This window comes from Episyrphus balteatus, chromosome 2, assembly GCF_945859705.1.
Source record: "Episyrphus balteatus chromosome 2, idEpiBalt1.1, whole genome shotgun sequence".
Taxonomy (NCBI): domain Eukaryota; kingdom Metazoa; phylum Arthropoda; class Insecta; order Diptera; family Syrphidae; genus Episyrphus; species Episyrphus balteatus.
In genome coordinates this window covers 93027232-93046429 of record NC_079135.1, presented here as the reverse complement: position 1 = coordinate 93046429, position 19198 = coordinate 93027232, and the positions used below count along the sequence as shown (strand labels likewise).

General features: G+C 28.1%; 1 protein-coding gene across 6 annotated transcripts in view; it reads left to right on the top strand.

Moving 5' to 3' along the window:
* Nucleotides 1–19198, top strand: part of LOC129911179 (uncharacterized) — a 290632-nt gene that overhangs the window by 90917 nt on the left and 180517 nt on the right. For all 6 annotated transcript variants that reach the window (XM_055988887.1, XM_055988891.1, XM_055988889.1 and 3 more), the window contains exon 2: nt 8243–8274. The gene's annotated coding sequence lies outside the window, so the exon portion shown is untranslated. The remainder of the gene's footprint in view (nt 1–8242; nt 8275–19198) is intronic.

The window sequence follows — 19198 nt, the reverse complement described above, 5'->3', positions numbered from 1 at the left end:
GTAATTTACAAGAAAAAACTAAAAAAAATTACCTTTTTTCTTTTCTCATTATATTAATTTATTTATTTTAAAAGCTTACAAAAAAAATTATACAATTAAAAAGCCAAATATTTCTTCTAAATAATAAAACCATTTTTAAATTTTTACAATGCGCAAAAATAATTTATTAAAAACAATCATTTCTTATGAAAAAAGTGAAACAATCATTTCCATCACCCAAAAATTCATTTTTTGATATAACAACCTATAATAAATTTTATACCACCTGAAAGCTTATTGCTTCAGCTCAAAATATATATATCGATCATGTCTATAAGACATCAGAATTTTTTGAACTCGATCAATTTTCATCAAAAAATGGAAAAAAAAACACATATAATTTTATGTTCTCACGCTATAGAATCAATTTTTTTTAGACAACCTATACAAAATTTTATATCATGTAAAAGCTTATAGTTTCACCTTTCATATGACGTTTCAATCTTATTTCTGCGATGCCTAGAAAAAAAGTTAGAATTTTTTAAAGCCAACCATGTCGAAATTCCAAACTGGTGGCTGTTCATGATCAACAGATCTCCACAGGGTATTTTGAGGTATTTCTCAAGTTTTTTAATTTAAGAGTGTGTAGCTTTAGTGAATGTACAGTTATGTGTGATATACCAAATGAAAGGTAACATCATCAAGATGCTCAATAAAGTTAAATCAAATTTGTATTTGCTTTAGATCAAAAGATATAACCTGTTGAATAATCTCAAAATTGTGACTACAAAATTGATTGAAATTTTGCACAGATATAGTCCTGTCTATTTTATCTATCTTCAAAAGAACTTGTTTTTCGCGTTAATCGGTCAAAAACCATTTTGAAATACCAATTTTTTTTTTTTTTTTTTTTTTTTTTTTAAATAGAGTCAGTCACAGTCATAGACTACATGTTTTATAAGCTTAAGATTTTTTGAATGCTACAAAAAATTAAAAAAATAAAAACACACCCAAAAATACCCCAAAATAAGTAGGTGTTTCTCAAAAATTCATATTTCGAAACGCAGAGACTTAAAAAAAAATCCGTATCAGATCCCTAATTTTTTTTTTATTATCTTTCAAATGATGTTTTTCAAATTGTCAAAAAAAAATTCATCTACCTATAATCACTACTTTGTCAAAGGTCTACCTCATGTTTTAGTTTTAGAAAACTCTATTAATAGCTTGGTTTTGAATTTTTTTTTAGAATTTTTTCAATACAATTGTCAGTCTTGCAATGAATTTATCTATCGATTAAAAAAAAATCAACTCAACAAAATCAATTTTTTTAAATTTTGTTTTACCCCTATTTACCCTATTAAAAGATGGAATTTTTTAAAATCCTTTTATTTATTTATGTAACTTTAGGTTATTATCTTTTAAATAAGCTATAGAAGATTTTTGTATCTCTAATAGTTTATTTTTAATTTTTAATTGAAATTTTTTGCCGCACTGCGAAAGTGCGAGAGTGGAACGTTAGAAAATGGCGTCAGTTTTTTTGTGGTAGCTGCCATGGTTCATTGATTTATAAGACGTCATCACGTCAAAAAAAAAAAAAAATCTTCGGGATTTAAATGGGGCTCTTTTGGAGCTAAAAAACATATCAGGAGTTATGGTAACCATATTTTTGTTCATGTCTCCTTCTAAAATTGTACATTTAAAAAACTGTCCATATGAAAAATCTAAACCTTTTTAATCAACGCTAGCTATACAAGAAAATTCGAATGGTCCAGTCGTGCATTCTTACAAATTAATTCCTCGTATTGCTCGTATTTGCTTTGAAAGCAAAAAATTTGATTTTGATAAAATAAAAAAGTTTTTTATATTCCTCAACAAATATTATATACTCGTAGATATGAGTATTTATCGATATCACCCAGAGAGGATTATACCATTATTTTTTTTTTATTTTTATTTTTAGGTCGAAAAAAAAGTATCCTTTTGTGCCTTTTATTCAAAGGCTTTCGTAAATTATTCATAACAAGTTTTCCTAAAAAAAAAAAATAAACCAAAATAAACAAAATTTGTAAACTTGGCAATGTGAGAATATTTTTTGTTGACCGGAATAATTTTTTTATGATTTGTTTTGTTTTATGTGTGATTTCTACATCAAATGTGATACATATTTGATTGTTTGTATATATAAATGCCTAGAGTTATATATCCTTTTTATAAATTCAAAAATTCAACATTCCTATCACATACAGGCTTAAACGAAACGAAATGTCATAAATGAACATCGTGACAAAAAACACGAATCGATAATATTTCTATAAACCTATCCTTAACGTATGCCATTTTTTATATCTAAAGGACATTTTTTATTTGATTTTCATCTTTTTTTGAATTTTTATGCGAAAATCGAAAGAACATTTGTATTTAGTTGATTCTTATATCCATGTCTTTGAAGAAAATGTACATACAACATCGATATATACAAATAAGCATGGAGACAAATTCAAAAAATGTGTATGATTCGTGATTGTCAATGTTACCGTCTTCGTCCTCGTCAATATCATCGTCTTCAACAATATCTTATTTGAAAAAAAAAAAAAAAAATTAAAGTTTCTTTGTCAAAAATATATTTATTCTATGGCACATCTGTGTGAATATTGTGTGACGCAGGAATGAAATGGAGAAGTTCACTTTTCTATTCGTTTTTTACTTGCGTCACACAATCGAAAGAAGAAAATGTCTTTGAACAGAAAAAAAAAATGTACACAAAACTTTTCTAAAGAGAGTGATACGGAAATAAATTTGCATAACTTTGATGAAAGAAAAGAAAAGGACTTTTGGATTAAAAGAATTGTTGGAATCTTATGAATTGTATTTGAACCCTTTATTTTTTTTTTGCTGTTGTGTTGCTCTTGAAAAATAAAGTCGCATCATGCATACAATTTCAATGGCTTATTGTTGTGAGAAGCTTAAATATTTAAAGGATCTGAAGTATATTCATTAGGTAGTGGGAGAAAGGTATGATTAAAATGTAGATAGAGAATAAAAGAGGAGAATTATTTATGCTGGTTGATAGTTTTGAAAATATACTAAGCTGATATATGCACATTGTACATGTAAATAGGTAATAACAGAAGGGCTTAAACAATGTCAATGCATAATTAAATACAGAAATCTTAATGTATGTAGGTTAAGTGATTTGACATTGTGGCAAAGAATGAGTAGAATATGCCTGCAAATAATAAATTATTGTTTAATGAATAATTTAAGTGAATATGTTTGGATCCTTAAATCATACAGTCTAAGAATTTTAGAAGGAAATTTGAATCCGCAGTTTTCCTCACGTCGAACTTCCAAATATACTTGGAACCTGTTTACTGTGAACTGAACTAATGCTTTTTTTTCCTAAAAAAGGCACGCAAATTTTAAAATGAGAACAAGTACGTTAGAAAACGTTTTCGAGAACTTTGAAATTAGTATGTAGGGGAGAGTGGGGTTAAAAGTAACAGGGATAAGAAGTAACAGCTAAAAAAAGAGGCGTTTCTTTCAATATTAAGAAATGCATGAAACAGAAAAATGCTCATATTTTCCATATCTACCGTCACATATTCTTCATTTGAAGATTAGAAGGTAGGATGAGAAGTTATACTAGTGGTTCCCAAAAAAAGCAGCCAAAGCGTCGGAAAAAAGGGCCTAACCTTGCGCACAGAGAAACTGTCAGTTTTTATTTCATGGATCGATGGGGGTATATTTAAAAGGCTTAAACTCAATTTCTAACCACCTGATCATTCTTTTTAGCGGAGTTATTTACAAAAATGCACTTTTTGGGATATTTTACTTCCAAGCTAATATCTTTGCTCCAGTATGTAGTAGACCAGAAAATGAACATACATTCTCTTCCTTATAATATTTTCTATCATTGTATGTAATTTCATTGTATTAAAATGAGTAACTACAAAATGGCAGCCAGTTAAAGTTAAATTCTAGTTGTTAAAAAACACATTTTCGTTTTTATTTCGAAAAAAGCTTATATGGTCAACATTTTTCTAACCTATTTTGTAGCCCTCCTAATTTTACAAAAAAATCAACTCTTTATCACCAAAGATGACCGAGAAATTGATAAATGAACGCACGAAAAACCGGTGCGAAACCACCCAAAAATCAAGGGGCACGGTAGTGCCCAGCCAAGTTCTCTAGCAACTTTGGCACTACACCCTTATTTACAGGAAACAACTCAGGCCATTTACGACCCTACTCCAACTACTATACCAAATATGTCAGAAATTTGAAAGTCTCTTTATTTGTTGAACTAGTCAAAAACAAACTCCTTACGAAATTTCAGCTACCTAGGACGAGTAGTTCCTGAGATATAGGGCTTCGAAAATCTCAAAAACCGTAACTGACTGACTGACTGACTGACTGACTGATTCACTCACTGACAGATCATCAAAATTATGGAGAACTTCCCGATATCGTAGAAACTTGAAATCTGAGATTTTCAATTGAGGGGGCGTGGTAACCGCCCATTTTCGCTGAATTGTCATCAAATATTTTAGAGCACTTCTAACTATCGTAGAATCTTGAAACATGGTAGATTGATAGAGCTAATAAGTTATACCAAGGAAAAAATTTAAAATTTGAGAATTTTGGCCAGGGGGCGTGGTAACCGCCCATTTTTACTAAATTTTATCAAATTTTTTAGAGCACTTCTGAGTATCGTAGAATCTTGAAACTTGGTAGAATGGTAAAGCTAGTAAGTTATACCAAGGAAAAAATTTAAAATTTGAGAATTTTGGATAGAAGGCGTGGCAACCGCCCATTTCTGCTGAATTTTCATCAAATATTATAGAGCATTTGTAACTGTCGTAGAACCTTAAAATTTGGTAGAATGGTAGACCCAGTAGTTTAAACAAAAGAAAAAATTTAAAATTTGAGAACTTTAGACAAGGGGCGTGGTAACCGCCCATTTACTCTGAGTGTTCATCAACTGTAGAGATTTTAAGTTCTACAGCAATACCTTGCAAAAAGTAGTGAAATCACAACAAAAACATTACTGTTAAAAAAAGAGCCAAGTTCTCCTATATTGAAGTTATGCTGGCACAAAAAGTACTGAGATGTAAAAGTGTACCAAGTTCTAAAGTTTGGGTTCAAATTTGTATCAATAAAATTTTGATTGTTTACTTGGCAATTTTTGAAATAACTTTAAAAATCGGTAATTAAAATAAAAATTGTCAAGAGAGCAATCAAAATTTTATTGATACAAATTTGAACCCAAACTTTAGAACTTGGTACACTTTTACATCTCAGTACTTTTTGTGCCAGCATTACTTCAACATAGGAGAACTTGGCTCTTTTTTAACAGTAATGTTTTTGTTGTGATATCTTTTTTTGGGAATGTCCTACGACAAAAAATAAAGCTATCGTTACAACATTTTCTATCGATTTGGTGCACATTATTTTTGTTGAAACAAATGAAAAGTCAGTAATATTAAGTCAAAGACATTTTTTTGTTTTAAACTATGATAAAAAGAATCAAAAGAATGATCAGGTCTTGAGAAATTCCGAAAAAGATATAGTGCTAAGTGTTTTTTTTTTGTTGCATGCATTTGTGTTTTGGCTCAAATTGCGTGTATATGTTATGTGTATATGAGCTTCGCTTTTTTTCAATTTGGTTTTCTTTGTTAAATTTCACGCTGGAGCTAGTTGTAGTACTTTCAAAATTTTGGAAACTCTATGCAATTCTATGGAAACTATTGCAACGGAAATTGATAGTTTAGGCTTATAGGCAACAGATGGAGGATTGCGATAGACACAGTGAATAGAGGGACCGATAGCAAGTAAAATGACGCATTAAAGTGAAAATGTGCAAAAATGCAGATTTATGGTTTTGGTGTTGCTCCGACGATATTTTATTTTTACTTTTTAGTCTTACCTAGAAAAATTTGAGGTATGTGAAAATTATCTTGCTCCCAAAGACCCTCTTTTGACAACTGACCATTATTATAAATATATTACGGCTGTTTTTATTCGCTCGAATTTGAAAACGGAAACGAAAATTGAATTCGTAGGGATTTTAAGCGGTTGTTCTGTTTTGCATTATTGACTTTTTTGTTGAAAAATTTTTTTTTCGGTAGCAAATTGCTACCCGAATTGAAAACGGCAAAAAATTGTCGGATTGATGGTCCGTTCGTTTTACGAAACAACTATGAATTCGCAAAATGTGTTCAAAAACGGAATTTCGGAACAGCTAAAATTTGAAAACGGGAGAAATAAGAATTCGAACGGAAATCAGAACAGCCGTGTATATAGGTTTTAATAAGACTTGGGGTTTTTCGACCTTAAAAATTATCTTTTTTTCTATTTTAAAGAATGCTTGACAGCGAAATTCTGAAGATCTGCTGAGAATGAATACATAGAATATCCATATTATTTTGATCAACATATTTTCTTTTAATTGTTGACGAGCACGATACTCGTCCACACTTTCGGTTAAGTGTGAGGTAGTTCATGTTAAATGTCAGTGAAAAGTCATTTTTGAATTCATCTACCATATCACTGTCAACAAGCTGGAACATTTGCATCATTATTGTGGGTTGTGTTCTGGTCAACAAAAGTTGATCAGCGCTATTACTCAACACGTCCAAATTTAATCTACTGAATGACATCCCTAACTTTGGTACCTATGTGCTCAAATGTGAAATTGATTGCTTTGTTAAAAAAAATTGTTAAAAAGTTTTGAAAGAAATATTCTATAATATAAGAAAGACTCAAATTTTTTCAACTTTACTCATCTATCAATCAATGATTTCTTGAAATTAAAACAATACAAATATACTCTATCATTATTCATAGATTAAAATTTTGTCAGCTCTATCTTTATATCTTAAAACCAATCATTAGAGTGTGATTGAATGCAGACCATACCACAAATCAGTACCAATAGTTTGACAAAATGTTGATTTATTTTTTGGCATGGAACTATATACCACTAGTGATGGGAACTATCGAATGATTTGAACTATCGAATAGTTCATTCATTCATTTATTCATTCGAATAAAAAATATCGAATAAAACTATCGAATAAACACTATCGAACAAACTATCGAATAAACTATCGAATAAACTATCGAATAAAAACTATTGTATAAAAAAACTATTCAAATGGAAAAACTATCGTTTAAGAAAACTATTTGAATGAAAAAACTATCGTATTAAAAAACTATTCAAATGAAAAAAAAAACTATCGTTTAAGAAAACTATTTGAATGTAAAAACTATCGTATTAAAAACTATCGTTTAAGAAAACTATTTGAATGAAAAAACTATCGTTTAAGAAAACTATTCAAATGAAAAAAACTATCGTTTAAGAAAACTATTTGAATGAAAGAACTATAAAAAAAACTATTCGAATGAAAATAGTAACTAAACTATTTGAATGAAAAAACTATCGTACCTACAAAAAAAATCTATTCGAATGAGAAAACTATCGTATAGAAAAACTATTCGAATGAAAAAACTATCGAATAAGAATAATGTTCAAAAGAAAATATTATCAAATAAAAAAAAAAAAACAATTTTAATTACAAAATTATCGTATAAAAAAAAACTATTCGAATGAAAATAGTAACAAAACTATCGAATGAAAAAAACTATTCGAATGAAAATAGTAACTAAATGAATGAATAATTGAATGATTTAAAACTATCGAATGAATGAATATTTTACAACTATCGATAATTTGATAGTTTTTATTCGATAGTTCCCATCACCATATACCACTGCTCTGTGCCACTGCCACAAATATTTTTGTTTATTTAAACTTTCAATAAGTTTGACAAAAATAAAAATTCAAATTATCCTGTCGTTAGGCAAAGTTGTTGTTATAAAAAAAAATTGATGGAATTCAATTTTACTATTAATGATTGAAAGTATCATAGAACCTCATATTAAAGTTGAATATCTATTTTCAATTGACTTTGAAAAAAGATTTAAATAGTTTTTTTTTTGTCTAATATTTATTTTTTCTTAAGGCCGTAGATAAGTTTAAAACTCAAAAACAAAATAAATCGAATATAAAATCACAATAAAGGCATTATGTTGATAACGAATATATACTTAAAAATATCTCAGTCCTTCTTTTTTTAAATTCACAAAAAAAAGATACTAAAAAAAGGAACATTAAATAAAATTATTCCATATAACACTTAAAATATATATTTGAAATTTTCCATCTAATTTAACAGACTTTTTTTTCTCTTTATATTTATAGATGACCTCTTCAGGACAAGAACATTTATTAGGGTGAGTATTATCTACCAGCCAACACAGAAAAAAAAAAATAATCGATTGAAGCTAAAGTATCTTGTTGAGATTTCTTATCCAACACAGTTTCATCAACAGCATCCAGATCAAAATAAGGTCCTTCATTTCCATTAAATGAAGAGCCACTCAAATTGAATTGATTTTTTCTTTCAAGTCAAAAGACTATACATTTTTTTTTTTATTTCAACTGAAAATGAGAGAGGTGTCTTTTATTTTTTATATATAATTTTATTCTGTCTTTTTTTTTTTGTATAGAAGACCAATTTCATTTAAAAACAAATTAATTCACCCAAACATTTCCTGGCTCTATTTATATCGATTTTGCCAGGATTGGAATATATTTGCATATGAGGAACTTCATTTAGTCTTTTTTTTTTCATTTTTTTTCGTTTTATCTTTTGGGTAAATTATTTTGGGTCCAATTAATTGATTTTTCACAGGCAACTGAGTTGATTTGCTTAATGTAATCCTTTTGGTGGCATGTTGTGTGGTCTTCTTCAGTGATTTTACTTATCTATATATCTTGGCTATAAATGTGTGTATAGTAGTCCTGTGGAGTTATCGTTAGTAAAAGATATTTTCTGGATTTTTTTTTATTAGGGTTTTATTGGAAGTTTGTGGTTGTTAGTTTTTACTGGGTTTAAAAAAAAAGTAATCTAAGGAATAACTTTAAATGGGATGTTTTAAATTATGCAAAAATAGATGGAGGAGGCGAGGCGTGTTTTTATTTTTATATATGAGAGAGGGGAAAAATCAATAATTATCTATAAATTGTTTGATGTGCTTGGATATAGCTGAAATCTACTGTCTTGATAAAAAAGTTATATGAAAAATTTGTTTGTGAAAAACTTCTAAAATTGTCTAAACATTAAAGAAAAACATCAAATGATAGCGCATTGGCATCAACAAAAGCTTTTAACTTAGCAAGTATTTTGAAGATATAATACTCATTAAATGCTTTCTTATTGCATAAATATACATATGAGGAAAATGGAGAGTAAAATATATGCTTGATACTTTATTTTTGTAGAGTATTATCTGCCTCAGGCTTTTTTTATGACGTACAAAAATAAAAGGAGAATTTAACATCAAAAAGAGTATAAATCTGCACTCAATTTTAATGAAGCTGTTTAGGAATTTATTGTACAGGGAAATTTTCTATTGCGAATAGCACCCTTTAGGGATAAATCTCGAAATCGGACTTAGGTATATGTATTCTCGAATGTGAATATGCGATTGAAATTCCATATATTTTACTATCCCTTAGGCACACTGGATAGGATTAGAAAAATCAACCTAAAATTCTCAAAGGAGAAAAGGCGTTTTCGTATGAGTTGCATGCAATCGGTGCGGTGTAACAAATACTGATTCATGTCAAGGCAATTAGCAAAAGAAGGGTCTTGAGGAGCTGCAGCCTCCTTTGAAATTTGCGAAAAATTTTAATTAGCTAATGTAATGTTTTATTTTTTAAGGGGTTTTAGATTCTATAGTTAAACCTGCGTTTAAAAACCTTTAAAGCTGTTTTGATACTCTATTCTCTTAAAAATTGAGAACTTTATACTAAATTTCTAAAACTTTTATTATATCTTTTACAGTGTTATCTTCGTTGTCTTATGCTGGCTCTTCAGTAGTCTATAAAAGTTTCAGAAAAGTTTCAAAAATTAAATTTCGCTTAGTTGAGTTAAAGGACTTTTAAAGCTTGAGTCGAAAACAGCTTTTATAAAATCTTAAAATTTAAAATATTAAAAAAAAAGAAATAAATGTAAAAATTAAAATTGTAATAGAAATAGTGGAGTAACTAAAGTAAATTATGTATAAGGGAACCCGGCCGAACAGCTCCGATTTCGATGATCTTTTGTTCAAACGTCGCACAATGGGGCAAGATACCCCGAAAGTTGGAATTAATTCATTTGCGAAATTTAGTTGGCTGAATTGTATTTGTAACGTGATAATATGTTATAAATCAATGAACCCGTGCTTCAAACATAAAAAAGCATGACTCTTCCTCAAGTTCCACTTGCCGTTAGCTATATGTGGTATAGGTTGGAATTTTATCTTATTTCATATGACGCCAAGTCCAATTTAAGACAAAATTTACTATAGTTTATTTAAAAGTTTATGTCCTTAAGTGAACACTGAGAAAGGATTTCTAAAAATTCAATCATTAAATAGGGTAAATTGGGGTAAAATGACATGGTAAAGGGTAAACAAAAAAATTTCTAAACAGTTAGTCGTAGAAAGTATTTTGATTTTTGTTCATCTGTTGGATAAAATTGTTGGAAGAATGGCTGAAGTGTTAAAAAAGTTCTTAAAAAATTGAATTCTGAGTTATGAATAGTTTTTTAAAAACAATTCAGGGAGTAGATTTTTGAAAAAGTGGTTGTTATAAATAGGTGAAAGATTTTTTTTTCACCGAAATTTGAACTAAGTATTCCAATGGAAAGATAATAAGAAAATTGTTTCTCATACGGATTTTTTTTAAGGCCCTAATTTTTTAAATATGAATTTTTGAAAAAACTGCTATTTTTTAGGGATATTTTTGAGTGGTATTTTATTTCTAGGAGTTCTTGAAAGCTTGCAAAAAATCTGAAACTTATAGTCCATATATAGAGATAGGTTTACGAACGTGTTCAAAAATTTCTATTTCAAAAATGATTTTTCACCGAATATAAGTGAAAAATATTTATTTTGCCCCAAAGTTCTTGATCGTTTTTTCAACATTTTTTATTTTTATTTTTTTGAGGGATGAAATTAATGATAAAGTGAGATAATTTTTTTGTTTGTCGTACTATGCATAAGTTTCGCTAAATTTTAAAGTTTACTATTCAAGGACTTAAATCCCATGCTATTCTCATAAGAAACTACAATTCCTTGAAACTACAATCTTCTTCTTCCTTTTTCTCGGCGCTGTTATGATCTCGATGTCGAGGGGATCATAACTATCCCACGTAACTGCTTCACACTAGTGATCCGCCTGTGGGGTTCGCCGGGTGGACCTCAGAAATCGGCGCGCGGCAAACCTCCCGGTTTTGTATTGTTCCATTTCTAAGGCCAACTGAATGCTGGTGGTTTTGCATTTGCTTGTACCAGGAGTTTTTAGGCCTACCTTTCTTTCTATTTCCTTGAAACTACAATACTGGTTAGAATTAAGTCAGGAACTTTAATTAAGGAATATATTCTTATTTTTGTTCCAACCATATCAGATTATGGAGGCAACAAATTACAAATATTTTAAAAATAAGAACCTTCCTAATAAACCTGGATCAAAAAGTAAGCCTTTTAAAATATACTGAGGATGTACTTAAAAAAAAAAAAACAAAAACAAAAAATGGAGCACATATGAGCACCTGTTCTTTTTAGAATTCCACAGATAATAAATCAAGGTATATGAAAATACTGAAATCTCGATGTGGAAGTGTGTGGAAATTAACTTTAAGTTAAAGTTTTTAGAAAATAGCTTAGTTTCCAACTAACAATTTTAAACACTTCACTTTTGATACAAAATAGAGGAAAATAATTCATTGATTTATATTTTTTTATTTAAATAATAAAATATACAACCGACTCTTTCGATTTCATGTTTAATCATAATTGTACTGTTATTTAAAGAAAAATGGCAGCTAGTTGAACATCAAAGCATTTTGTTAATTTTTTTACAACACAATTAAAATACATCTAATGTGGCAACTTCAAGTGCTCGTTTTGGAGTGAAAAGTCATCCACCAAGATAAAATAAGTGTGGTTTTGATGCATTGGAATGTTTTAAAACGGAAAATTAGCAAATAACACTGATATCTTTTGTTTTATTTTTTGAATAAATTCCAACATTGTCATATAGGTCACCCCACTGTTCGTCGCGTCGGTAATTAAAAATACTTTAACCTCTAGGTTCAAAATTGACGATGTTGTCGTATTAATTTTTTTTTTTGACTAAAATTAAATTTTTTTACGAAACCGATTTTTTCGCTTAAATTTCTGATTTATAACAAAAGATGATAACAAAAGATTCTCTTAAGGAAAAAAAATATATTGGAGTAAGGGACAATCTTTTGCTTAAAAACTGACTTCGAACACAAAAAAACAACATTTTGATCACAACGATATTTAAAAATACATTTTTAAAAAGCTAGGAACCATACCTATATATATATTTTTTCTTTTAATTTTCTAGACAATCTTTTGGCATCAATTATTTTATAAAATTTAGCAAAATTTTTGAAAACAATTGTTTTTATTTATCAAAATCTTCAGTTAACTTTAAAAAATCAATACGGCAACAGCGTATTGAGGTTAAAGTATTTTTAATCATCAAATTCAAAGGGTTCCCTAATATTTCCATTTTTTGAGCTTAAGTTACTCCATTATTAAACAAACTAAAATAGAAAAATAATATGATCTAAAACTAGGTTTTAAGATTTTTACACCAAAACACCAAATCTTTGAAAAAAAAAAAATTATTTTGGAGACACAATTCCGAAGTTTTGAAACGGACGGAAACGGATTAATTGATTTTTAGAATCCTCAAATTTAAAAGAAATCTACTTTATATTATCGGGAAATCATCTTATTTTTATGTGGATACATTTTAATAAAATAAAATAAATAAATCTCTACGGGGATCTAACCTGCAACTGTTGGGTTGGGTCACTAGTCGAGTTCTTTACGATAAGCTTATCTCACAGTTAGAAATAAGTATGATAAACTGCATCTTAAGTTAAAGTCTGACTATAATTTTTTAATTATAGCTTTTATTAGCTTCACTTGTAACTAACTAACTAACAATGTAATTAAATCTTGAAACTAAATTTTGACCCACCTCCAACTATCGTATTGAAACTTTAATTAAAGAAAAAACAAGGTATTGTTATATTTTCCCGCAATCGAAATCCGCAAATTCGCAAATTGCGCAAATCTTTTTTCGGGATTTCGGAATCCCATTCGGGATCTTCGGTTTTCATTTGGAATTTTGGATTATTTGACTTTCGAGATTATAAGCTTTTGGGATTTTGGATTTTCTGGATTAAGAGTTTCCTGGATTTTTGATTTTTAGAATTTCGGTTTTCGGAATTTTGACCTCAACACAAACAATTTTTCTTGGATTTAAAAATTAACCAATCTTTGACTACCCGTATAAGATTTGAATTTATCTTTTGGTGCAAAATAACGATTATATTGAAATGGATTTAAAAGTTGATTGTAAGTAAATAATAATTTTTTGGCTGTTGCCTTTAATTAAGTTCTTGTTTTTGAAACATTTTTTTTTTTTGGTTACCCAGTAACTTTTATGTAATTTTATCCAATTTAAACTTTAACCCTTTCCTTTTTGCAATTTTACTGCTGTCAAAACTGCATTTTCACCTGCAAAAGAAGGAATTGCGAGGCTATTTATAACTGTCATAAACTTTGTATACGAGTACCTATAGCAGAGACAGTATAACAGAGGAAAATATAATACAACACTGTTAGTTTCAGTATCTTTTATAAAATATAAACAAAAAGACTTCTATTTACATAATGTAGGTATATCAGTCCTGATGTTAACAAAGCGATTAAGCTATTATGTTTTTGTTTCCCACTCCTGCTTTCCCTTTAAAAATAATATTCAAAATGCTAATTTTTCTTGTCTTTTACTTTTTGTTTTATGTTTATGTTCTTTGTTTTTTTAACTCGAGCTAATTCAGTCTACAAAGTTTAATTGCACCCTTAGTCAAGCAGTTATAGACCATTATCAAAATGAAAAATGTTTAAAAAATACAAAAAGAAAGTATGGTCATTTGACGAAGTTCAAAAGTCATAAAAACAAAATAGATCAACAAAAAAAAAAAAAAAAAAAAAGTTCCATTTAAGCTATAAAATTTTATAAAAATAAAAATTTAATGTGCACATAAATCAGCACTCCCCGAAATCATTCATATCTTTATACCTATGGCATACTGACAGTGATTTAATGTATTCAAAATAATGTATATATCTATAAGAGAATATTTAATAGACTTGTATCAAGTTTATTGTATATAGTAAACAGCACACACACATGACGATGGTGGTGGTGTTGTTTAAAAATAATAATAAGGGATGTATAAATTATTGTTATATCCAAACCAGTGTAAAAACGGAAATTATTCAACTGATTTATGCAGACTTCCGATGGCATATCCATCAGAAACTCGCTAAATGATGTTGAGTTTTTAAAGGATGTTTTTTTTTTGTACTTATTTTTAATGGAATTTCAAAATATGTAGGTATATGAAATCTGTGTAAGTCTACTTAATTTATAAAAGTTACGAGTAAGTATAAAAAAGTAGGAAAAATACTCTTAAAAATATTATTCAATTAAAGTAAGTGTTTTATAAAACTTTGGTTTTATTAAGGCGATTATTTTCATAACATATGACATATCCTTTAGAATTTTTTTATAAAAGTCTTTTGAGCTTGCACTTAAATAAAAATTAAGTTAAGTACAATCATGTATTAATAATATTAAAATGGACCTGAAATACTCTTTAAAAATACATATAATCGATTTAACTGGGAATTTTCAATTCAATATTGGAATTCGAGAAACGAGTGACACAGTTTTTAGTCCTGATATATCACTTCGATTTAATCAACGGCATTATCTGGTTTTCGGGTTATTATATTGTCTACTCTAAAGGACAATAAACGAATACAATAAAAGTGGTTGTCTGTAAAATCGGTTCACGGACGATAATTTTACATGATAACGTCATAAGAAAACAGGTTGTCTACGTTTGTTAAAAAAAAAAAATGATTTAAAAATTATAATTTTGCCAACTTTCTTGCAGAAAAATGTAAAAGATAATTAATCTTATAATAAAGAAATTAAGCTATAGATTAAGACCTAATCAATTTTCAGCAAAAAAATCAAAAAAATAAAATTTTTTTTCTTCCATTATCTTAAAGTAGATTTTTTTATATCAGAACCTATAATAAATTTTACATCATCTGAAAGCTTATTATTTCAACTTCAATATGATGCTTCAATCATATCTGTAAGATGCCTACAAAAAAAGTAAGATTTTTTTAAACCCAACCATGTCGAAATTTCAAACTGAGATTGTGGTACTTCCTGCACTGCAGTGCACTGGTGGCTGGTCATCGGCATCTCTACAGGTGTTTTGTGGAATTTTTGAAGTTTTTCAATTTAAGATTGTGTTGCTTGTAGTGAATATACCGTTATGTGTTATATATCAAATGAAAGGTAATTTTATCAGCATGCTCAAAAAAGTAAATCAAAATTGTATCTGCTCTACATCAACAGATATAAAGTGTTAAGAAAAAATAACTTTATTTTACCGTTATCTCAAAATTGTGAATATGAAATTGATTGATTTTGCAGATATATATATAGTACTGCCTATTATCTATTATTATGATTTTTATTTATTTATCTTTTAAAGAAAAAAAAAAAAAAAAAAAAAAAGAAAAAATGGCCAAAAAAATTTTCTTTTTCCAAAAAATTGTTAAAAATAAAAAACACTTAAAAATACCCTTAAAAAAGTAGAGGTTTTTCAAAAATTTATTTGGCTGAGAATTATAGGGTTGTATGTCAACTCACCTTAGTTTTGAGAAAATCGATCTCAAAGTTTTTTAAAGCTTTTGGATAAAATAGGTACATACCAGTAAAGTATTGATGCAATCTTACCCTAAAAAAATCATAAGACCATTAAAAAAATATTAATTTCACCACAAAAAAGAATTCTATTAGCATTTTTAAAAAATGACATAGAACCTTTTTATGAAAAAAATTGTAAAAACTTTTGAAAAAGGTACTATGTTCAACATAGAACCTTATACTTATAAAGAGCTTACATGTAATAAATGCATTTTATATAAAAAAAGTGACTTCATCGTGAAATAGGCTTTGATTTAATTTAATTTTATTCAAGTTTTGCACAAAACAGTCAAAATCTATTTTAAATAACAGAAAAAAATACCACAAATCACGTTGTTGCATTTATAGAAAACAACAATTCCTACTTTTGTTGAATTAGGTACACAGAAAAAAGACATGCTAAAAACATTTAGAATTTGTATTAAATCAATCGGATTTTTGCATGCTTTTTTGCCAGAAAGACACTACAGTCGTCTTAAAACAATCATCTACGGTACAAAATTTATGCCAAACAAATTTATTTTAATAAGTACATAAAATTAATGAAAAATAATTTCAATCTAAGCAGGTATCTACACTTAAATTTTCTTAAGAAGAACATTTTTATTAAAATGAAGTTCACTTTGATTTTAAAAATGTTTAAACAAATTTTTCTTATTTTTATTAGAAATCTTATTAATTTAAGAGGATTGGATTTTAGAGGAGTATCATCTTGATTTTAAGTTGCTTATTTGTCGCCATGTATAACGTAAGTAAATTTGCTTCAAGTTAAAAAAAAGTTTTATTCGATGAAACTATTAATAGAAATAAACTAATATAATTGTAAAGATGAATAACGAAGAGTTCACTACGGTTAGTATAGTAAAATATTGACCTTTGAAAAAAAAATACTGAATTTTCCAAATACCACTAAAAATTAGTTAATTTTTTGTTTTTTGGGTTCTAAGGTGACTTCTTTTATTTAAAGTTAAGGAATCTAAGTGTTTCTTTAACTTTTGGTTTATTAATAAGAACTATGAAATTCCCAACCTCGATTATGAAAAAAAAGTTTTCAAAAAATCACTTCCAATTCTTGGCACACAAAAAACATTATTTTAATTTAATTATGATGTAAGAATATCTAGGTTATGAATTATTGCAAAAGTTAAGGTTGGATAGTACAAATTTTTTGGTTTAAAGAGTACAGAACGAGATACAAAAATTCTTTGCTGTTAAGCAAAAGCCCGTCCGCTAACTTGATAGTCAAAAACGACGAATTATGGAGCAAAATCGTCGTTTTTGACTGTCATTTATTGACTATCAAGTTAGCCGACTCCATCCCTGTTGTTCAATACCAGCAAAAACATCAAAAGATCTTTTATTTTTACTTTAGTTAGAAAAAAGATCATTTCCATAAGATTTTATTTTGAAAAATTTGCGTAAAAAAGTTTTATCTAACTTAAATCAATGTATTTTTTTGTTTGAAAAAATCAGTAAAAAGGTTCTATGTTGCAATTTGAATAACATAGAACCTTATTATATTAATACATGTATGTGAAATCATGAAAGTTGTATGTCTTTTTTACCTGTGCCGTCGCCATTAATTTTTTTCTAATTTTTTTTTTAATTTTACCTAAAAGACGTTGAAATTACGAAAATTTTGGTGTATAAAACTCATTTTTTGTATTTTGTATGAAATACACCCTTATAACTCCAGCGAAATGTCTACCACATGTTTAGGTTTTAAAAAACCGTCCATAATTTGGTTTTTAAATTTGTTTAGAATTTTTACAATTTTGTCAGCATTAAAAAAAAATTTTACTTTCTACGACGAAACGTTTAGAAAATAGGCATTTTCTTGCAATTTCGTTTCATCCCTATTTACCCTATTTACCTAATGATTGAATTTTTATAAATCCTTTATTAGTATTCTTCTTTAGGTTATTACCTTTCAAATAAATTATTAAAGATTTTTGTATCTCTAATAAATTATTTTTAAGTTTTAATTGCAAATTATGCGACATTGTTAAAAATTTCAGGAGGAACGGGAGAAAATGGCTTTTCTTAATTTTTTATTGGATGCTGGTATTGTTCATCGGTTTATAAGACTATATCATGTCAAAAAAAAAACAAAAAATATTAAAACCAATTCGGAAATGTTATTTCAAATTTGCATCCAAATCATTTCAAAAATCATTTAAATTTCCCAAAAATCTTTGACTACATGATAGAACAAGGTAAAAATAGAAATTATATCATTCTTGAGGACGAAATGCTTGATAGCGTGAGCCCAGTGAAAGTTTGATGTCTCTTAAATTAGTGAATAGTAAGGATTATGAATCAATGCCAGTTTTACCCAAATTAGATGTGAGCAGAAAAAGATGCGTTTTGGCTAGGCTTTTACTCTTCTAGAACGAAATTTTAAAAATTATTGGTCAACATTTCAGACCATGTTAAATTAACAGAAACTTGATTCAATCTTCAAGATATGACAAATCACACAGAAAAATATTAAAATATCTAAAATCATTGAAAAGTTATAAATTTTGCAACGGAGAAATAAAATCTGGCCCACTGTGAGTTAGTTAGTACTGGATTAATGTATGCTCCTTTACAGAACTCAGAAATTCTTTAAAGTTTATAGATTTTTTAGATATCCAGAGAATTTTGGTTAAAAGATTCTAGTTTTTCGAGAATTGGATATGGTTTCCTAAACAGGGGAAAATCTACAAAAAAATATTCACAAACAAACTCTTATAATAATAGAACTACTTATCCAAAATCAAGTTAAGAAATAAGATCTTTTTTGATAAGCTTAAGCTTATTTTCAGTTAACAAATCCAATTCTAAGAATTAATTTTTTTGTCCACTATGATAAGAATCATAACAATTTCTTATATCTATTTGTAAAGGGTTTCTTAGAGTTCAATTACCCACAAACAAGCACTACCTAAATTAAATTTCATACAGACATGCCGTTGAGGTGTGTGACAGTGACACACACACAATCACAATCCAGATCTGATCTCTTTCTATATAGGATTTCCAAGGAAAATGCGCAACAAGTATTAAAATGTCCTGTTACATTATTACATATTGCTCATATCGTATAATGAAAAGCAACACCTTTGTGTGCATGTGACACTAAAAAGGCTTTGTCACAACCAAAATATATACAATTTCTTGACAATGACATGAATGAACAAAGAAAAACCATAACAGCTTTCGGTGCGGTTCGGTCTATATCCATTTATAGGCATCAGGATTATTTCACGTTGTTGTGTGTGA